The 22,543-nt window shown below is 47.1% G+C and overlaps 1 protein-coding gene and 1 long non-coding RNA gene across 17 annotated transcripts in view; one reads left to right on the top strand and one right to left on the bottom strand.

The window, feature by feature from the left end:
* NDRG2 (NDRG family member 2) overlaps positions 1-5,276 on the bottom strand; it is a 40,504-nt gene extending 35,228 nt beyond the window's left edge. For 5 of the 15 annotated variants that reach the window (XR_014540757.1, XM_083580482.1, XM_083580487.1 and 2 more), the window contains exon 1: positions 5,109-5,228. The gene's annotated coding sequence lies outside the window, so the exon portion shown is untranslated. Of the gene's footprint in view, positions 1-4,736 lie in introns of all 15 variants that reach the window. The other 10 variants (XM_083580483.1, XM_083580476.1, XM_083580489.1 and 7 more) reach the window with 5 other exon arrangements.
* A 24-nt stretch (positions 5,277-5,300) lies between these two features.
* LOC310746604 lies at positions 5,301-21,536 on the top strand. 2 transcript variants are annotated; one of them, XR_014540762.1, is made up of 5 exons: positions 5,301-5,978; positions 6,206-6,407; positions 8,468-8,575; positions 12,933-16,612; positions 17,984-21,536. It is a non-coding gene; the product is annotated as an uncharacterized lncRNA (long non-coding RNA). The 2 variants fall into 2 exon arrangements; XR_014540763.1 differs by having other exon boundaries at positions 5,301-6,407; positions 13,425-16,612.
* The last annotated feature ends 1,007 nt before the right edge of the window (positions 21,537-22,543 follow it).

Below are 22,543 nucleotides of genomic sequence, written 5' to 3'. Positions count from 1 at the left end.
AAAGTCCAACCATTGGGGGAGGAAGTGTGTTTGTTGCGCAAGCTCTCCCAATCAACTCTAATTGCACTACCCAAATTTGCCAGTACGCGATTGAATTCCACTTGAGAATAGCAACAGCCTGGAAGTGCCCAGAGTGCAACTGACTTGAGCCTGGATGCAAGCCAATGCTTGAATTGTGCTACAGCAATCCGCCAGCTTGCTCATGCCTGTTCAGGAAATATGTGAATTTCAAAAGGTAGAAGTTGATTTATTTAAGTCAATGATCTAAGCCTGCCTTCTTCTTTTCTTTATAACTTAAATCATCCTGGCCGTGCCTAGGAAAAAAATGCTGTATATGAAATAGCCCTAAGCTACTACAAAGTTCACTGGGTGGTCTTGGGCAAATCTCTTTCCCAGGGCCGATTCACACATGCAGGTGTATCAGAATTTCTCTCTGTGCCTGCAACATGACACAATGCATTTTAGTCCCACTATGGGGCTAGCTCAGTAATACAGGGAAAGCCAAGGTAGACTACAACTCCCATCATCCCTGATCGTTTGGCCATGGTGGCTGGGACTGAAAGGAGCTGGAAGTCCAACAACATTGGCCATCATGGCACACTTATTGAGGACTGCAGCCTTTATTACTGTTCATGTGGTGACTGTCAATGGATTATGTGAATGTACACACTACAGTGGTACCTCGGGTTATAAACACTTCGGGTTACAAACTCCGCTAACCCAGAAGTAGTACCTTGGGTTGAGAACTTTGCCCCAGGATGAGAACGGAAATCGTGCACCGGCGGCACAGCGGCAGCAGGAGGCCCCATTAGTGAAAGTGCGCCTCAGGTTAAGAATGGTTTTGGGTTAAGAATGGACCTCCAGAACAAATTCAGTTTGTAACCAGAGGTACCACTGTACTGAGGAAGACAATCCCTAAAGGAAGTTCTATCTGAGGGGAGTTAGAACTACGGCAGCTCATTCAAACATGCAAGTTATCCCTTGATGGTGCAGGCATCCCTTTGAGGAGTAGCCCATGTTGGAAGGATTACAAAGAAGAAGAAGAAAAAAGGCAGGAACTGCAAAGCTCTTTGGACCATTCTGGAACATGCAGTAATGAACTGTGCTTGTAAGGGGTGTGTCTGCATATAGTCTGCCAACACTCACATATTTCAATGCATCTGAAAAATGGAACCGTCCTCCCTACTGCCCCAGGGCACTCTGGAGAAGGGGAAAGTACGTGTGCGGGTGTCTGTGTGTGTATGCCCCCCCCACAGAGAGAGAGTCCAAGAGCACACCAAACAACCACCACGAACACATAGACCCCCTAGAACCATGGAAGGGCCGGTTCCCGTTATCTGGCAGCTAACCAAAGACACAGGAACTGTGACCCAAACTAGAGGTTTTTATCCAAACTGGGGCAACATCTATCTCCTCTCTTCTCCCTGGTAGATACCTTCAAGCAAGCCTTACCATGCTACTGAGGGTTTGTTTGTTTTGTTTATTTTGCACTGGAGTTAAATTTTATGAACAGAAAAGAGAGAGGAGCAACGAGGGAGCAGGATGGCTAGGCATCCTCTTCCCCGGCCCTCTTTTGCTCTTTCAAACTAGGCTACTTTCCCCTTGCTGAGCTGTGAACCTTCCTTACTTCCCTCCCTCCTTCCCTCTCTCCCACCACCAGGTGCCACTCCATTGCTGGAACAAGAAGAGGGGCTGCCAGGAGCCCCATAAAAGCAGGAGGTCCCCCCTTTTCCCAGGCTCCCTCTTCTCCTCCTCCTCCTCTCTTTCCCTCTTCTTCTCCCTCCCAGGTGCTGTGGCTGGTTTCCACTCTGGCCTCCATCCAAGGATCCCCCTCCTGGGCCATAAATAGCTGTTTTGATCACCCTGGCACGGGCAGCGATCCAGTTCCCCCGGGGTGCTCCTTGTCACTCTGGGGCCCTTAACGGGGCCTGGAAGGAACAGGCATCCAGAAGAGAATTCTTCCAGCCAATCACTGAAGCAGCAGCTGCACACAGAGACCTTCCCAGGGCAGAGAAGGCCAGGCCGAAGTGGGGGAAGCCAGGATCTCCCCGGTCCCTGGCTAGGAAGGTACAAAAGGGAGAATGAGGTTTGCAGAGAGAACGGCGGCCGATCTGCTGGCACAGAATGCAATAAAGTACTTTTGGGGCTAGATATTCTACTCCTGACAAGCCATACATTTAAAGCACATATCCCCCTTCCCCCCAAGAACTCTGGGAATTGTAGTTTGTTAAGGGTGCTGGGAACTGTAGCCCTGCAAGGGGTGAACTATCATTCCCAGGATTCTTGGGTGGGTGGGTGCTTTAGATGTATGCTGCATTCACAGATTTTGTCTCACTTGCTGTATAGTCCTTTCTACAGTCGCTGTTTTTTTTGTTGCTATTCTTCTTCACCTTGGTAGGGCTCCAGTGTTTTCAGGCGCTGAATGGTAAGCCAAAAAACCGGACAGGTGCAGTTTCCCTGGCACAGAGCTGCTCTGCTGGAAGGAAAGCCCCACCTGTTGAATGTACGCCTGCTGCACAGCTGTTAAAGACACAGGGAGCCCTGCCAGGAAGGTTTCCATTCACCAAGCCAATGCTGCACAGAACCTCAGAAGCCATGGTTAAAAGGCTGCTTAGCTGGGTGGGGGTATCCCCTTTCCCACCCACCCCTTTCTCTTTTTTTCTCTTTCTCTCTCACTCACTTACTCATACACACAGCCAGGTTAGTTCCAGGGCTGAATAAGCCTGAGAATCTCCCTCCCTCCCTGTCCCTGCTTTCACAACCAGCCTTTCTGAAACGTAAAGAGTGCCTCTGAGCACGTGCAGTGATTTTTCTACCCCACTTCCCCTACTTTACCAAAGGCAGACCTGAGCCCTGGCAACACCTATTTTAGAAAGGGAGTGCTACAAAGGGGTGGAGGTATATTCAGCCTTCCCATGTGCTTGCCAACCCCCTCCCTCTTTTGGAGGTCCCAAGACAGCAGCAAAACTAGGTTTACTGAGCCCATTGTGGGTTGTGTACTTCGTTTTGCGGCTCAGAGGCCTAGGCTATGCACATATCATCCCCAGACCCGAACAAACAGGTGCTCCAATTTTAAAACAACAACAACAACAATAATAGCTACTTGTGTATACCAGGACATGTGTGTTTGTGTGTGGAGAATCTTAATGTCCATGCACGTGAGACGTTTCGACTAAAACTGGTCTGTTTTCCCTTCACTGCTCGCTCCAAATAAACCCAATTATTCCCAGACCTTCTGTTTGGAAAGTGGGCAGTGGGGCTTCCTAGATGTGCTCACATCTAGTACAGTCAAGAGGTTATGTGTGAGGAGGTGCTACATGTGGGAAAGATCTCTGGTGTCTTCAGTAGTAGAACCCAAGCACATGGCAAGGGGGCGGGAGACTGTGCTGCTGCTGCTGCTCTGCTGAAGACTGTGGAAAGCTGAAAGTTAGCTCCAGGTAATGTAGGCTGCCACAGAGCTTCCAGGTGCCCACAGATGCCAACACAGGGAGGGCCTACGTGCCAGGCGGCCTTGGCACTCACACCAGAGGAGCTGGAAACACAGGCACACACCTGCAGCTGAGGCCACGTGAAGCCCCACCAGGCTTGGGGGCTGGGAACATGCAGCAAAAAAGGGGAAAAAAGCCCAAACCCAGTCACCCTCCTTGCTCTGAAGGGGATGAACGGCTTCCTATCTCTTTGGGCCCTAACCCTGTGAGACCCGGCTCTGTTCCAAGAGCCAGGAATAAAAAATCCAGGCATCCCAGCCTTGGACTTCAAACCCTCTGACTCTTCTCTCCAACAAGTCAGGAGCCTCGACTGAACTCCCAGCACACTGATTTGACAGCACGGTATGCCTCTGGAAGTCTTCTTCTGCACAGTCAGGGCAGAATCCAGATGCTCGTCCCACTGCCTCCTCTCCCAGACAACCCTGGGTTTTATGGTCCTTAACACTGGACCCCGGAGAGCCCAAGGCAGCAACATCCACCTGCCCTCACTTGATGACACACCTCCCAGAGAACCCAGGAGTGCTGACTCCACCACCGACTGCTCTCCAACCTGCCAAGCCTTGCAGAGAGAGCCCCAGAGCTCCTTGCACTCTGCCTCCCGCCTCCCAAGATCCATCCCTCTTGCGACCCACTAGCATCCTGGCCCCCTCACCTGGAAGCTTGACCTCCTAGCCCCACCCCCCTTGCTTCTACCCACTGGGGCTTACTGCTCACTCCCAGAAATAGGACCAAGCTGCCGGCGGATTTGGGACACGCACATACAGACGCCAGTTTCACCTCTCCTCGCTTCCAGCAGAGCTCAGGGACCCTGCAGCTTGCAAATCCTCCTCTGGTTGCAACCCACTTAATCCTCCCAGCGACCCCCCCTTTCCTTCTCCCTCCAGCAGAAGGCAAAAATCCCTCAGCCACCCCCCTCCGTCTTTCCCGATTCCATCCTGACAGACCCCCCTCTCACATGGAGACCAGGGGGGCAACCCGCCTCTCCTTCTTCTCTCTTTACCCCCCTCCCCAATACGCACAAGCAATCTGGCCCTTCGAGGGCTGGGGGGGGGGGGGAGGAAGGGGTGCCTCCCATCCGGAGTGTTTTTCCATTTGACATTTGAGTCTGTTGATCGTGTCAATCGCAAAGCGAATCGAGGAAGCGGGCAGGAAATCAAATCAAAGCAGCTCATGGCGCGGGCGAGGAGGAGGAGGATGAGAAGGGAGGGGGCTCCTACACACACAAGACATTTCCCCGAAAATACTCACAGCAATAGCAACGAAAAGCAACAGAGGATTCTTCTGGTTTTGGTTGTGTTTTTTTTTTAAGAGGCGGGGGGGGGGGGGGGAAGGCGGCTTTTGTATAGTTAGCTCTAGGGAGGTTAGGCACCCGATTTAGGGGTGTGCGCGGGGGGAGGGAAGCGGGAGATTCTGCCTGCAGGGGCATTTAATCTCCTATAAAACTAGGCAACATCTGGCAACAGATTTCTCCTCCCTCCCTTTCGGGGTGCTCGCAAGGGATCGGGGGAGGTCAGAGGCGAAGAAGAAGAAGGAGCCGGGGATAGGAAAAAAGGACAGCCGCGCTTTGCAGACTGGCAGCCCCTCCCACCCACAAAATGTCACCCCCTGTTTTTCTGGTACCCACTGTCCGCGCGTCTGTCTGTCTGTCTGCCTCCCTCTCGTCCGCGGCGGCTGCGCTCGGTCGCTCCGTCTGTCTTTCCACCTTCACTTGCCTTTGACTCTCTGACTGCAAACACCACCTCCCCCCACCCCCAGGGAGAGACCCCTCCCCCCAGATCCCCTCCCCCCAGCTCCGCCTCTGCCAATCCAGATTGCCAACAAGGAAGGGAAAGGGGGTGGGGGGAGGAAATCAGGGGAGGGGAAGAAGGAGGGGGAGGAGAGACCGGCAACCATCTTTCCCCAGATCCTTGGTAACAAAGGGGGACCCCTACAAAGGCAGAGAAAGACCCCCCTCTCCTCTCGGGGTGACCCGAGCACCTCCCTCCCCGCTGACATCCAGATTCGGTTCGAGCGCAGTATACTTTTTTAAAAAAAATGTACGTGCAAATGCAAAATGGGGCGAAACAATGTGTGGGGAGCGGAGACCCTGCGCCCCCTACAGGGCAAAGGTCCTCGAATTCCCCCCCCCCCCCACCGCAACCTATGGCCAGCCCTAGGGGGCGTTCCCGAAAGCAGCGAACAGCCAAAACAAAACCTGTAGTAGTTAATCCGGAACTAATAATGAAATAAAATAATAATCGCTCAGTCGCACAACCGATCCCGTCTCCCCTTGCAGTAATCTCAGCGAGGATTACAGAGCTCCAGTTAAGCGCCAGGCTCATCTCAGGCACAGAAGAAGCAGCTATTTTGGAATGGGAGCCCCGGAAAACGTGGAAGAGGCGGCACCGCCGAGCATGTGCAAAATGCATTTCCGCTCAGCTGTTAGCAACCGGAGCCCATCTTCACACACCTTGGGATTAGGTAGCAGGCAGCGCTTGATCTTTAAAATAGGTGATTCTTCAAAATCTATATTGAAGTAGCACCCCCTGCATTTGTCAGATATATGTTGTTTGCGGGGGGGGGGGGGCTGCCCAGGATTCCTCTCTAGGTTTCAGGAAACACTCTGCACATGCTCTTACGTGCTCTCAAAGAAAAAGGGTTCCAGGAGAGAAGGTTTGAATTCCTAGCACGCTTGGCGTCTTGGTATAACTCTTCTTCCTCCTCTTGCTTTTTTAAAGTTAACTACAGGGTACCAATTATCCCCCCCTATGATGAACCTGGGTCAACATAAAAGATCCAGAGTCAGATTTCAACTTAACCATCAACTCGCTGAATGCTGCCAAGCATGTCTCTCTGGTCTGCAGCTTCAATCTGCCCATCAAAACTTGCAGTCAGATGAGACAAGAAAAATCCCTCTTTGCAATGCATGTTTATTCAGAGGTAAGTTCCACGACTGACTCCCAGTGAGGGATTTTGAAGCTTTAAAATCCACACGTGCCTTCAAACAAACAGCGATTTCATGGTGGTCGATTCCCAGCTCTAAAACTCTCTTCCTCTTGGAAGTTCACCAAATGTTGAGCCTGAGCATTTTAGGATTCTGATGTTGGTGTCAGAGATGGATCTGAAATGAAATGTTGTTCTGTTTCAACATTTGGGAAAAATACACCTGTGTTTAATTTTTCTTTTGAAAAGGGGGGGGGAGGCAAATGCAACAGAGCTTGTTTTGCACATGTTGAAGTGGGTTGAAGTAATATACATTATGATCTATAGAACTCTTCTCCATAAGACCATCAACACCCAGAGCCTAAAATTACTTAACTGCGTCTTAAAGCAACCATCTTGCCAAATTCAGTTGGTCTTCCCCCACCCTGCTGGGTTCACCCCCAAGCCATATATCCAACAGCATCCATAACCATGGACATAGCTGGGGGGGCAATCAAATCAAAATCAATGCAAATCTGAGGTTCTGCCCCACTAACAAAAGCCTCCCCCCCAAAAAAAAAATTCCTCACTGCACCCATGTCTATAACTGGGAAGACGAAAGCCTTTCAAAGCAGGAGAGTATACATTTTAATTTTTGAAAGCAAATACAGGAATTTAGGAAGCTGCCTTTATCCAAGTTAAACCACTGGTGTAAGCTGTGCATTGTTTGCACGAAATAATCAAATTATTATTAATAATAAACCATGGTTTTGCTTACTGTTAGATGCAAAGGGGTTCTCAGGCAAACTCTCCTGTTTCATGGGGAAGGATATTAGCTCAGAGGTAGAACATCTGCTATGAATGTAGAAGATCTCAGGTTCAACCCCGGCTTTTCCATTTAGGGCTGGGAATGTCCCTGTCTGGAATCTTGGAGATCCCTTGCTAGTCAGTGCAGAAATTGTTCAGCTTGATAGACCAATAATTTTACAGAGGGTCCCCCTCTTTTTTTTAAAAAAGTGCCAAGGTCCTGTATACCTGTAGGAGCATCTCCACCCCCATCGTTCAGCTGAGATCCAGCGCCAAGGGCCTTCTGGCGGTTCCCTCATTGCGAGAAGTAAGGTTACAGGGAACCAGGCAGAGGGCCTTCTTGGTAGTGGCTCCTGCCCTGTGGAACGCCCTCCCAGCAGATGTCAAGGCAATAAACAACTATTTTACTTTTAAAAGACAACTGAAGGCAGCCCTCTTTAGGGAAGTTTTAAATGTCTGATGCTGTATTGTTTTTAATCTTCAGTTGGAAGCCGCCCAGAGTGGTTGGGGAAATCCAGCCAGATGGGCGGGGTATAAATAATAAATAATAAATTATTATTATTGTTAATTACACCAGTGTAGTTACATTCACAGGCCAGAATACTGGGAGATAGGAGCAGGTTTGTTTTATTTTTTTTTTAAAATGAGCAACTGTGTAGCAGGGTGCCTGTATCTTTCCCCTTATCTACCTTGGTTAGTTCTGTTGCAATAATTTTGAGGTTAAGCCTGTTTCTGAGCCAGATTGACTAACCTTACCGGGGAGGGGGGGACAGTTCCCAGCATTTGGTTGCAAAAAGGCATGCTCAAAACACAGAACCTGGGATGCAGCCTTGATTTTTAATGTCTGGAGTCACCAAAGGCATGGAGTAGGTTCAGTTCACATCTCAAAGGAGTCACATCTCAAAGGGTCTCCTTTATTTTGCACCACATAAATCTATGGGCTCCATTCAGCTCTGTGGGGAAAAGACCTGCATTTTAGGGACAATGTTGCAGTGCAGGCAAAAGCTGCATCCAAGCAGTGGATGGATGGACCAGCTATTCGGAAGGATGAACACCCATCATCTATCACCCGGTGGTTTGAAGATCTCACCGCCCTTTCTTACAATCACCCCAGTTTCATTTAGGCACCTGTTTGGACTGCATATATTAATGTATACGTTTAAATTGATGGGATATTCTTATTTTCCACATCAGCTGGCAAAGGACTCCCTCTTTTTAAAATTATTAACATTAGCTTGTATTTTTCGTTCCTCTTTTCTGTTGCAAATTAGGGAAGGAGGCAGAGATTGAGGGAGAGAACTGAAAAGCCAAGGCCCAGAATATCCTGGGCAGGGAGGCAGTTCTCTGGGGAGACCCATCCCTTTGGCTTTCCAAAGGAGGTTTGTTTGGACCCTTCTTTTCTTGATGCTTAGTGGGACTCTTTTTGAGGTTGTTCTATTTTATAAATTAGAGCCTCTGTTTTAGTGCTGTTTTATTACTGCTATGGATTTGTTGCTGTTGCTTTTGAACTGTAGTTTTGTATGTGTTATATATACAAAACTAGTCTTGTATGTGTGTGTGTCTGTCTGTCTCTATCTATTTGTCTCCGCCTTGAGTATTCCTTGAGTGTGTGTGTGTGTGTGTGTGTGTGTGTGTGTACACACACACACACACACACACAACTACCTTGAGTAGCAGGATGTAAATACCATAAATAAATATTATGAAGGAAATTCCTTGTTGTTTCGCAAAGCTTACAGGTGGGCCTTGGGCCAGTCACTGTCTTTCAATTTAACCTTGCTCACAGGACTATTGTAAGGACAGAAGATGGGGGCAGGACTGCACATACTGCCTTGAGTGTCTGTTGGAAGGGTGGTATAACAAATAATAGCAAATGAAAACTATTATTTGGCCTTGTACTAACATTTTCCACAATCCTGCCCTAGGATAAAACACCCAAGCCCATAGCCAGGGTCTCCCCAGTGATCCGTGTCACTGCTCTTAATAGAGCCCCACTTTATTGTCATCTATCAGGTGCTAGATGACATCTGCCCCAGTTTTTGCACTCCTGCAAACGCAGTGAAAACAATAGGATGCTGGAATCTTTTACCACCCCAGTAGGTTGCTGCCACTACAGCACGGCTGTGCACGGTTGTTACGATAAGAGAGGCGCTATGCCTCTCTCATGCCCACGTAAAGCAGCACACAGAGCGAACTCTTTGTGACTGTGTCTCGAAGGATAACATCTTCTCCGCAGCCCTGAGTGTCAGAGAGCTGCTTCTCTCCCAGCTTCCTAACTTTTCTCAGTTCACAACTAGTGGCTGCGTCCTGTTCCTAACCCACGCACTTAAATGTTGCTTTTTCTGGCAGGGCTGGGTGGGACTGTTTTGCCTGGCACATTCTTTGGGCAAGTCTAGCTGGTCAAACCAGTTGGGCCCTGTACTGCTTGCATCCTGGACTAATCCTAGTGAAGGATCACAAGACACACACACACACACAGAGAGAGAGAGAGAGAGAGAGAGAGAGAGAGAGAGAGAGAGAGAGAGAGAGAGAAAGAGCGAGAGCACTGCTATACATAGCTGCTACTAACTCTCCGGCGTTGGTGCAACCCGACATCCAGCACCCCTTACAAACTTTTCTATTTCCCTGCTGAAATACTTTGCTTGGCAACCTAAGAATGCCAATATTTGACTGTTGGTATTGAGCCCCTAACCCATACCACCCCAACTTGCTATCAATGTGGAGTTGAAATATGAATTGAGGTCCACACTGTAGCCACAGCAGACATTTAAAGCCCATGACTTTCCCCAAAGAATCTTGTGAACTGGGCTTTGTTAAGGGTGCCTGGATATTGTAGCTCTGTGAGGGGTAAACTACAGTTCTCAGGTTTTTTTTGGAGAAGCCATTTGCTTTAAATGTGTGGTATGGATGTGACTCCAGTGTGAAGTTAAATGCTTCAGGGCATCCAAAATGCAGGGTTCTCTCATATATGTCTGTCTATCATCTATCTATATCTATCTATCTATCTATCTATCTATCTATCTATCTATCTATCTATCTATCTATCATCTATCATCTATCATCTATCTATCTATCTATCTATCTATCTATCTATCTATCATCTCTATCTATCTATCTATCATCTATCTATCTATCTATCTATCTATCTATCTATCTATCTATCTATCTATCTATATCTATCTATCATCTATCTATCATCTATCTATCTAATCTATCATCTATCTATCTAGTGCAAATAACATCAACTGGAGAGCGACTCAGATTAATGGAATCGGAGCAGGCATGGTGGAGGGCCTTTAACCCTTTAACACCTTCAGAAGACAGAGGGTGCCAACCCCCCGTTCTCTCTCCCCTTCCTGCCAGTGTCCGAACCCAGTGGCTCCCCTGCTGTGGTCTAGAGCAACACCCCTATTCCAAAGTTGATACTTGCTTTGGGTCGCTTCCAGACAACCTCTTTAATGAGCCTTCATCCTGATTTGTTTTAGGAGAGATTAGGCAGCCTTGCATCATCGAGCAAAGTGTTGCACCACACTTTCCAGGGCATTTTCCCTTCCGTTCTGCAAAAAAAGTCAGTTGTTTGGGAGAAATGAGTTAGTTTCACATGAGCCCCAAATTAGCGAGAATTGGGCAGCTTGCTGGGATGAGATGGGATACCATTTGAAAATAGTGACTGGAAGCCCCTTTTGGTGGTATTAGTGGGGCAAATCCTCCAATTCATTGATATTGGCTTTGGGGCGCTTCCAGATAGTCACTGCTTTCGGGTGGAATTCCATCCTATACCGGCAAATTCAGGTTGTGCTGTTACAGTTTATTTGGGACTCCTGCGCAACAAAGTCACTTCCCCCATAGATCAGGCTTCTTTGCAATAAGGAAAACAACAAAAAAGAAAGTGTGAGATCGCACTTGTTTTGACAGAATGTCATCCACTCTCCCCACATACAGGATGGATAGCCAACATGTCATCTAATCTCCCTGCAAACATAGGGTGAATTCTCAATACACAGGTTGTCTCAAAGCTGCCTTGGTGATCCTTCAGAGGATGGGTTTTCTTCAGGGTTGTGTTAGCAGGGAAGGAAAGTGTCAAATTTGCTTTCTCGTATGCCAGCTCTGATCCAGGTAATTCTCATGTGCACAGAGCTGATACAATTTGCCGTTTTAACAAACCTTAAAGGCATAATAATAATAATAATAATAATAAGAAGAAGAAGAAGAAGAAGAAGAAGAAGTTGTTATTACAGTGGTAACTCAGGTTACAAACACTTCGGGTTACAGACTCCGCTAACCTGGAAGTAGTACCTCGGGTTAAGAACTTTACCTCAGAATGAGAACAGAAATCATGCAGCGGCAGCTAAAGTGGTACCTCAGGTAAAGAACGGTTTCAGGTTAAGAACGGACCTCCGGAACGAATTAAGTTCGTAACCAGAGGTACCACTGTATTTATACTCCTACCCACCTGGCTGGGTTTCCCCAGCCACTCTGGGCAGCTTCCAACAAAAGATTAAAAATACATTAAAACATCAATCATTAAAAACTTCCCTAAACAGGGCTGCCTTCAGATGTCTTCTAAACGTCAGATAGTTGTTTATTTCTTTGACATCTGATGGGAGGGTGTTTCACAGGTCGGGTGCCACTACCGAGAAAGCCCTCTGCCTGGTTCCCTGTAACTTGGCTTCTCGCATTGAGGGAACCGGCAGAAGGCCCTCAGTGCTAGACCTCAGTGTCCGGGCTGAACGATGTGAGTGGAGATGCTCCTTCAGGCCAAGGCTGTTTAGGGCTTTAAAGGTCAGCACCAACACTTTGAATTGTGCTCAGAAATGTACTGGGAGCCAATGTACGTCTTTCAAGATCTTGGTCTTGGTGGCTGCTCCCAGTCACCAGTCTGGCTGCCGCTTTCTGGATTAGTTGTAGTTTCCGGGTCACCTTCAAAGGTAGCCCCACATAGAGCATGTTACAGTAGTCCAAGCAGGAGATAACTGGAGCATGCACCACTCTGGCGAGACAGTCTGCAGGCAGGTAGGGTCTCAGCCTGTGTACCAGATGGAGCTGGTAGACAGCTGCCCTGGAGACAGAATTGACCTGCGCCTCCATGGACAGCTGTGAGTCCAAAATGACTCCCAGGCTGCGCACCTGGTCTTTCAGGGGCACAGTTGTCCCATTCAGGACCAGGGAGTCCCCCACCCCCACCCCCCAAAACAGTACTTCTGTCTTGTCAGGATTAAACTTCAATCCGTTAGCCGCCATCCATCCTGCAACCTCCTCCAGGCACTCACACAGGACCTTCACCGCCTTCACTGGTTCTGATTTGAAAGAGAGGTAGAGCTGGGTATCATTCGCATACTGATGAACACCCAGCCAGGATGTTATGGTCGATGGTGTCAAAGGCCACTGTTGCAAAGACACATTTAAAGTCCAGTGGAGTTTAGCCCCAAATCATGTCACTTGACTGTAGCATGGGATCAGGCCTGGCCTACATGATTTCATAGGTATATGCATTATCCCTGAGCATGCGAAAAGTGCTTTCCCTTCACTAGTGAGTAACTAGGACCATCTTCCTCTTCACCCCTGCCACCACATATCTGAGATTTCAGGCAGTAGGTTTTTGAGGGCAGCTGTGGAGCCTCAGCGTCACTCGCATCGGGAACTTAGCACAAAGAGTGTATCATCTGTGGCAAATTCTTTTTAAAGCGAGACAAAACAAACGTATACCTCATTTTTTCATTTTTTTTTATTTGCAAGGTTTATTACCACAAAAGAGAGATCAAGATGACATGAACAAAAGTCCAATGAAGCAACCATATTAAAAACCCATTTGAAGCATTTTGAGGATTGGTAGCAGTGGCGTCACGGTGCAAATTACGTATTTAAAAGTTTAGAATTCAAATGATTCAGCCTCATATTCCTTTCAGTCAGCATTCCAGGTTTATGGAACAATGCAGATCTCAGCCTCAGAGGACACCAGACACTGGGACAAGACAGCCTGACTTTAGCAGCAGAGTTCTGGGTACCATAAAAGGGCAGGGAATTGTTAGTTATTTAGTTTAGATTTTTACCATCTTGGGGGCTTCCTGCCTCTGGCACCAAAGCATCTAGAAACACACAAATACGGATATCTGGCACTGGGCAAGTTCACATAAAGCTGTTTGACACTTGAGGGATGCAGTATCTGCTAGGAAAACACCTGGGATGTGGTCCCATTCTTTTTCTCTTGCCCGTATCCCCACCAAACAGAAGGCCCCATCGCTGAAAGAAGTGAGGACTGGAACATCACAGTAGTGGCCTCATGGAATTCACTTCCTCCTGAGGTGAGCAAATACTCTTCACTGTTGTTCCTCAGAAAACAATGCAAGGCTTTATACCTTTCAGCAGGCTTTTTAGCAAGCCAGCAATTTCCTGAGAGCTGAGGAGAACACTTTTCTACCTGAATTGAAATAAGCACATTCCACTCTTGTACCTGAGAAAAGTTTGGTTTTTAAGAGGGAGAGTGAACTACTTGTAACGGAGGGCATCCCTGTGATTCTGTATCAGTCACTTTTCTGAGCAAGTTTTCTGATTGGAAGGCTCAGAGCACTGTGTTACACAGAGACGCAGCAGGCAGCTTCCTCTAATTTTGTTGCATCTGTCCACAAGGGAGTACACCTTCCGATGCAGAGGTGCAGCAGAATTTATTGTTCCAGCCCTGACTCCTTTCCATGAGACGCTGATTTAAAGAAGGCAAGGCCAGAGCAGTAAATCATACAGAGAGACAGCGGGCAGCCTCCCCTGTGAATGGGTGTTTCAGGCTCATAAAAAGTCCCTCGTTATTTAATAATTATCACTGTGGCAGTTGTTTCATGGCACGCAGTTTGTGAATTACTACACTGAGCCAGTAAGCCATGGTGGGTTGGAACTTGGTTGTTAAGCCAGGGAGTTTGTGCTTATTATCATTCTTCTGAAGTTTTATTTTGTGCTATAATTTTTAAGGAAGATTTTTCTTCACCGTAAGTCGCTATGAGCTGAAGTAGTCAATGTAAAAATTCCTAATTAATAAGCCTTCATCATCTCTCCATTACAGAAAGAGGTTGCCTACACCAGACACTCTTTGAACCAAACACTTTTCAGTGTAGGCAGTTCACACAATCTGCGCTGTGCTGCTGAATTGCCATGACTGGTTGCTCAGTGCTCACTCAGTAACAAAGTATAAACGCAGGTGACCCTCATGTCTCCCTGTCCATCACTGAATAATTCTGAGAGGTGTGAACGCACACAATATTTGGATTTTTTTTCTGAAGGAAGTGGATGTTTATTTTTATTTATTTGAATATTTGTAAATGACACATTCATATAAAATACCATGGGATGAGATGAGACCTAAAAAACAATATAAAACATGTCAAGCCCTTAAACAAAAGCTGGTTTGCAAATGAACACCCCTAGCAATGGGAGCAGGGCTGGAATTATTGGTGGTGGGGAAGCTGGTCTTGATAAAATCCACAAGGCCCACCCTTTGATTTCCCTTTAATTTTATCTGAATCAAGCACTCCCATAGTTTTACAGAAGTGTCGCTAAGGGGGGCTACCACAAAAATACCCCTCCATCCCTTCTGCAATTTGAACGCTGGACTAGAGGTCATCTAGATATTTTGGCACTTGAGTTAGAAAACCCAAATGGCATCATCCAGACAGCGGGGAATAAATCCTTGGCCATGTGTCTGATAAGCCTAGTAGTAGGCATTGTCAACATCCGATTTTGGAGTTGGAATCTGGACCTTCGTGTCTCTTTTCGGAAACACTAACCTAGACTTCGGAGAGAATTCCTCGCTCTTCTTTCTCTCTTCCTCGCACCCTTCCACCCCACTTTTTTCTCTTCTTGGACTCGCTTCTGGGACATTTTGTTCCTGGCCTGCAATGCAGCAGAAGCCCGCCTCAGCTGGACTCTGCTCTTTTCTCCTCCTCCTCCTCCTCTTGCTCTTTAGCTCCAAAGGGGAGCACCCGAAGAAAAGAGAAGGCCTCTGGTTTCTACAGGACACACAACAATACATGGTTTGTGGTGGAACCTCCTCCCTGGCGGATTTGAAAGGAAGCGGGGCATGCAAGCCTTAGTAAAGAGTGAGTAGCTTGGGCTACATTTGGAAAAGAGGGAGCAGCCAAGGGCTATCTGGGGAACGGGCTGTGTGTGCAATAGATCCAGCCCTCGAGGTGGACTTCCTGGCAGTTGGCCAGTGTGGCAGGGACACGTGGAGGGTGGGATGCAGAGACATGGAGACAGAGGGGGCAGCGTTAAGGTGGGTAATGCGGTTGGCACTGGCCTCTCCCACCCCCTTGGCTCAGGCTCAGAGAGGCTGGCAGGGGAAGCTGCAAAACAAGTCGAGGGGGGTCGGATCGGAGACAAGGAGCGTCTCTAAAAATAGGACACTTGGCAGAGCATGTGAGGCAAACAAGGATTGATTTAAAGAGACACCAGAGCAGGCATGGGGCGTGGGAGACACCAGCCCTTTAAAATGGGGCCCCAAACACACATAACCCCCCACGCGGGGCAATGGGCAGAGCTAATCCCTCCTCTAGTCTACATGGGCCCATCTGTTCCCAAGGCATAAAAAGGGGCATTTTTATTGGAGGAAGAGTGGGAGGCAGTGAGATGCTTGAAACTCCCCTGGGCACTTGGATGAAACAGGAGGAAGTGGGGTCAACGGAAGGAAAGATGGGAAATTCATCCCTTGAATTCCCTGGGATGGGAGAGTGTGACCTAGTGGGTAGTGCAGGTGTTTTTGTGTGTATGTGTGTGTGGACTCCAGGGATCTATTCCAAGCTTGGATTGGTAACATTGGGCTTAGCTATGCATCATGGTGGGTGGTTTGGCAGACAAGGGGTACACAGTGTAACACCAAGATACTGGACATGGATTAGATTTCGGCTCCTCTTAATCACTTTGCTGTGGGTGTATTCTTCCCCAACCCTTCCACTGTGTTCCTATAAAGTGAGGGTCGTATATCCACAAAGGGGTGTGTGGTTTGAATATGGCAACAGGTGACAGTAAATTGCTCCAGATTAAATAACGGGCTTATTATTTTAGCATCTGCAGTCTGGAAAGTAAGAACCTATTGCAAGGGTGGGAAATCCTCCTCCTATCAAGCCCCATTGGGTTGTATTTCAGTGTGAGGCATAATCAGAAGAGACCCATTTAAATTAATGGGCATGTCTAACTAGGGTTGTCCATTTTTCTTGATTTTACTCTTTTATCTTTCGTAAGCCACTTTGACTCTTTTTACAGCCAAGCGGTGTATAAATTTTATGAAATAAGTAAATAACTGAGGTCCATTAGCCTACAAGGTTTAGTGAAGAAAATGAAGGGCAGCGATGGGCAAATCTGCCAATTTCGATGTCTCGCAGTTTTTCATTTTTGCAATCTTTAAGTTCAGTGCTCCCACGTTCCCACATCAGGTTGGTTGTTTTTTTAATTCCTCATAAAATTCACTAGCATTTTACTATGAATTTTTATCCTAATATAATAATTTCTTAATATACACAGAGTGGCTGGGGAAACCCAGCCAAATGGGAAGGGTATAAATAATAAAATCATTGTTGTTGTTATTATGTTGGGATGCAATTTTGCCTATTATACACATTATTGCAGAGCAGTTTCCCCCAATCGAATGCATTTTTGATATGTTGATTTCACCAATCTATTCATTTTTATGCACGCTTCGTCCTAGCTGGTCTATGCCTTTTTGGTATACATTACTAGCAGGCACTGCAAAACTTGGAGAAGTGTATGGCTGTTCTTGTGTTCATGCGTTCCTTGGGGAAGAGAGAGAATGAGGTAGGAGGTCCTCCTTTAAATGTGAACTAAGTTTAATTTCTCCCTATTCCCAGCGGAGGGTCGAGGTCTTTGGCACTCCTGAGCTCCATTTAAACCTGGGCGAGTCCGACGCAAAGGAGAGCAGCGCTCCTACGCTTTTAACAATTGCGAAGGAAAGAGGAGCTTTTGCCAGGGGGTGGGAATAAGATGCAGCAGCTGATGTGCCCTGTTCTCAACAAGCATTTACAAGATGCCCGTTAATTATTTGAAGAGTGAAACTGTCTGGGAGCCAGGACTCTGTGTCAAGTGATTTTAAGATCCCGTCCCAATGAACCACTCCTGAATACCTTTTAAGCACTCTTTAATAGTGAAAGAGGGATAGAAAGCAGCTCTTTCAAACTTTGGCAATTAACTCCTGCATAGGTGAATTCTAATCTTTATTAATAACTGGAAGCACAGACCCGGCAAGTGGTAGCTGTAATCTAACACAGAGTACAGGAATGTGCTTATTTATACATAATTCTTGCTCTCTTGGTGTTCCGTCCACAACAGACATGCTTCCTTGAGTGAAAATATGTTGAAGAAGCGGAGTGCCCCAAGGGATATTCTAGATCCAAATATTTAACAGAGAGCACGCTTGATAATATCTTGCCTTATGCAGTGGAGGCCTTTCCCCTAACCCAAGCATAGGCAAACTCGGCCCTCCGGATGTTTTGGGACTACAACTCCCATCATCCCTAGCTAACAGGACCAGTGGTCAGGGATGATGGGAATTGTAGTCCCAAAACATCTGGAGGACCGAGTTTGCCTATGCCTGCACCCTTATGAGATCCTCTGTTTTTGCTGGGCACGGGAAGGATCTCTTTGAGGAGTAATGCTTTGGGCGGGGGGGGGGGTGAGGAGGCAAATCTGTGCCTTGAACAGCCAAGCCCTTAAGAGGTAGCAATTCAACAGGTGTATTCTTGAGGAAAACTTCACCTGTTGAGCTTCTTCTTTTGAACCCCTCTCAACAGGCACAGCAAGGCAAGGGCCGGCTCTCAACGGAGAGAACAGTTAGCAGCTGCCCTTGCAAAGATCCTCCGTTCCCGACTTCCTCCCACCCGTGTGAGGCTTTGGCTGGTCACCGAGCCAGGCCTCTGGGTAAGGCGACTTTTCCCAGTGAAGAGAACAAAAGATCTGATGCCAAGCGCTATGAAGGGGTGTGTGTGTGCGCAGGAGAGCGAGCGAAAAGACTTCTCAATGCCCTATTGTGCGCCAGGGCTGGCCTGCCAAGGCGTGGGGCTGGCAGGCTCGACAAACAGCAGCCCCCTTATCCTATTCTTTTCAGCTTAGGTCTGGCCCTGGGGCTTTCCAGCGACTTATCAAGGGGGTCCTCCGCTGAGGGAAGGCCTCTCATGCGGGGGTGGGGTGGGGGAGAGAGAGAACCTTTCGAAAGGGTGGATGAGGAAGGGAATCTGGATAGGCCTCGCTGTGGGGATGGTTTCCATGGCAATTTGGGGAAGGGGGTGGTGGTGTATGAGTCCAAAAGGAACTGGCTTTGAGCCTGGAAACGTGTTGGCACCAAGTGGCAAGCAGCCAGGAACAGCAGACCAGAGCCGGATCTATTCCACTCCTCTTGCACCCTCAGGCCGCCCCAGGATCAAAGCTGATGGGGGAGCCCCTTGGAGTGCTCACCTTGCTCTGATTTGGGAACGGGCGGATGGCGTGGGGTGGGAAGGGTTGTGTTGTGTGTGTGTACGTGCATGCATGCACACAGTGGTTGCTTAGTACCTTCACCAGCTTCCTCCTGTGCCTGCCAGACTTTTAAGCCCAGGTGGGAGCGTTTGCCAGAGGTGGATGAAATCCTCCCTCGCTCGAAACATCCGGTTTTGCACGAGGGAGGAATTAACTCCTGCTGCCCAACTCGGGGTCATGGAGTCACTCACCACTAAGCCAGAGGGGCTTGCCAACTGTACCAATCTCATAAGCTGCCAGCCTCCTGCAAGATTCAGGTCGCACGGTTACAAATATTGTTGTGTATTTATTTGCTTATTATCAGTGTCAGAGTTAAATCGTTTTAAAAGCGGGCAGCTGACCATATGGAACAACCTGTTTATACATAACGAGGGTTTGATGGAGGAACAGCCATACCAGCAGGGCCCTGCAACAAAATGTTGTGGCATATCCCTGATGTGTGTATGTTACCACACCCGGAGGCTGAGGGATTTGAAAAATAATAGTATATGCAATAGCATTCCCGCTCTAACTTGGAGTCTTACTTGAGGTACCTTTTTTGGAAATACGCCCAGGTGCAATCGCTCTGTATGCAAGTCTATGGAGTCTCCATGTAACTGACTGCTGGGTTGCTGGGGAGGATATTTGAGGGTGCAATTGAAGTAACCCCTCCTCTAGCCTGAAAAATCACATTGCAGGGCTTATAAAAGCTACTATATTTCAACATAGTCTTCTAACGTTCAGCAGGGTTATAGTAGTGAACTGCACTGCAGGGGTGTTGTGTTTTGTTGTCTTTATTTGCTGTATTTCTTCCATCAAAGCAGCTTACATGTGGTTCTGAGGCATTGACCAGGCCCAGCTTCAGCTAGGTGGGAGCATTGTGTATATTCAGACCATATATTACTCTTCTCAGCCCAGTCTGTAATATGGGTGCTAAAAGCAATGAATTACAATGCAGAGGTAGGTGTTGGGCTGGAGTATTGTTTATGTTGTTTCTTTGACATGTGTTTTGTTTTTTGTTTGCTGTTATTGATATTAAATTTTTGTACCTTTATTTTAGAACTTACGATTTATGTGGAAATTGTTCAGTTTGGTTTTTCCCTTTTTGATATTTTGTCTATTGTTTGTGACTACTTTTGTTACATTTGTTATGTATTTTTTTATGTTGTAAGCCACCTTGAGCACGATTTTAATTATACAAATAAAAATGATGCGTGTATGTAAGTTGCTCTCCGTTTTCCCAATTTACAAACATGGGGAATAAGGCTGAGAGTCTGGAACTTTCCAAAGGTCCTACACCAGATTCAGCAGCAGAGCTGGGCCTTGATTAGGCTCTTCCAGGCCAAACCAGATACTCACTTAGCGATATTGTTTGTGAGACCTTACCATATTCCCCAAGTGGCAAATGTCTTGTGTGTCTTACCTGTTACTGTATAGTATGTAATTTATACCAATAACGTGTGCTTGGAGAACCTCTGACAGCTAAGCAGTACTCAAGCAGTATAGCTTAACAAAAGATGCTTGTGGACCTTAGCTTTCAAATTCTAAAGCCTTGTTTCCCAATTCAAAGTTTTTGCAGACTCTCTGTGGCATCACAGCAGGTAAGCTAATGGCATTAAGAGAGCGGCAGAGAGAACATAGAGGTTGAGTCAGCCACTGACTATAAAAACACTGCTACTACAGGCTCCAAAGACTGTGTGAATGAGCCCAAATTTAAACTAATTTCATAGTCACTGGCTCTCAGCTAGGGAACTCACAACCTATCTGTATTCTCACAAAACTATTGTCTGCAGAATTTTGGGGGAAGAGCAGAACTTTGATCGTTGAACAGCTTTAAACTGAAGTATATGGCTATGGTTTAATCATAGAATCACAGAACTGCAGAGTTGGAAGACCACGAGGGTCATCTAGTCCAACCCCCCTGCAATGCAAAATCCAGTTGCCCAACATTGCTCATTTAAGAATTGTAGGGCATGAGAAAACCAGAGCAAGAGAGAAAGCAAGTACAGGCTCCTCTTCCTAGCAATTAAACACGTCAGGATAGACAGTGAGAGAAAACCTTTGCCCTAAACTCAAGCATTAATTTGCTTTTGGCAAGGGGGTTACTGCCTCTTTTCCTTTTGGTGGTTTTAATACCTGCCTGGCACTGAGAAGTTCAACAGATTCAGATTTTTCTTAGGAAAACAGCACTTGTTGAATTCCTTACCACCATGCAGCTGGTAAATGCATAGAAATCTTCATCAGGAAATGCACTTCATATTACAAAAAAAACAACTATGCAAAGCCAATCTAGTTTCTGTCTGCCACAACTGTGTGGGCAAGGATAATGTAATAGATCTTGAGAAAAGCAAGCTGTTTACATCGTTCCACTTGATGTACTTAAGTGTCAACTAAAGGAACACGGTTTGGAAGGTGTTATAATGCAGCTCAGCTGGTTGGAAAGCCACACCCAAACAGGTAATGAATCAGCGTGTGGTTGGGAGGAGTTACCTGGTCCTGAGTTCAATAACCTTCAACATATCCACTGATGGATGAGCTTCTGAAAGATTGGGAGGAATTTACTCACCCACTTGAATGTGACATAAAACTGTAAACATTTAGAAGACAGGATTAGAATTCAAACCAACCTCACTTAAACCAGAGCTTTGGGCAGTAAATCATAAAGGGAAATTTATGGAAGTCAAAAGTGAAGTACACTGCAATATGTGGACATATTTTTCAAAGCCAAATGAAACTGTCTAGAACCTGTGCCCTCCAGATGTTGCTTGACTACTGTCCCCATCACCCTTGGCCACTGGCAATGCTGGCGGGTGCTGATGGGAGCTGTAGTCCAGGCATCAGCAAACTCGGCCCTGCAGATGTTTTGAGACTACAATTCCCATCATCCCTGACCACTGTTCCTGTTAGCTAGGGATGATGGGAGTTGTAGTCCTGAGTTTGCCTATGTCTGCTGTAGTCTAACAACATCAGGAGGGCCACAGGTCTAGACTAAAGACCCAGCCAATGGGATCTTCAGGTAATGCAAATAATAATGAATTAGTGGTACAAGGCAGCAACATGTCACAGGTTACTGTCAACAACGCTGGGATTCAACTGAAATAACTCAGAAATTAAGCTCACTTCTCTTGCAGTACCTTAAAAACTAGCAAGCTTTAGGAGATTCAAGCCCACTTCTTCGGATGCATGAACTGAATTCTTAAACGGCAACTCCATTCCTATTAGTGCAGTTGCAAGGCCTTGATTTCTGGTGGGCATCAAGAAGCAGGGATGCTCTGGCACCACAGCAGTCCTGCCCCATTGGTATTCTGTGTCTGCCATCCTAATTCTGCTGAAGGCGACCTCGCCACCAGCTTTTGGGGAAGTGCCATAGCCCAGTAGTGGAATACGTGCTCTGCACGCGAAAGGTCCCAGATTCTACCCCTGGCATGTCAGGTAGATCTGGAGCCCTGGGAAGCTGCTGCCAGTCAAGTGTCAACAGCTAGATGGAGTGGCAGTCTGACTGCAGATACGGCAGCTTCCTCCGCTGCACTCATGCCAGGCTGAGGCTCTTACTCTTGGCCAGTGGCTGTGAAGGCTGGGCAACTAAAGGACGAAGGCAAGGTAACACTAATAAGTGGCCAGGCCAGAAAGAAAACATAAGCCTTTGGTAACTGTTTGCATACTTCCCTAAACAACTTGACTGCGTGCCTGTAATCATGCCTTTTCTACTGCTGTATTTTACTGGCATTGGCAAGGAGCCCAGGCATGTGATGATAATCTCAATGTGTCGAAGCCAAGTTTATGTGTACTGTGTAAATTAACCTTCCAAAGAAAAAAGTTTCAAAGGAGACTATTCTTCAGCAGGTCCCTACCTGCTACAC

Source organism: Podarcis filfolensis (assembly GCF_964270895.1).
Source record: "Podarcis filfolensis genome assembly, chromosome: 13".
In the NCBI taxonomy this organism is placed as follows: domain Eukaryota; kingdom Metazoa; phylum Chordata; class Lepidosauria; order Squamata; family Lacertidae; genus Podarcis; species Podarcis filfolensis.
The sequence above is the reverse complement of the archived record's forward strand: the minus strand, read 5'-3'. Positions and strand labels throughout refer to the sequence as shown.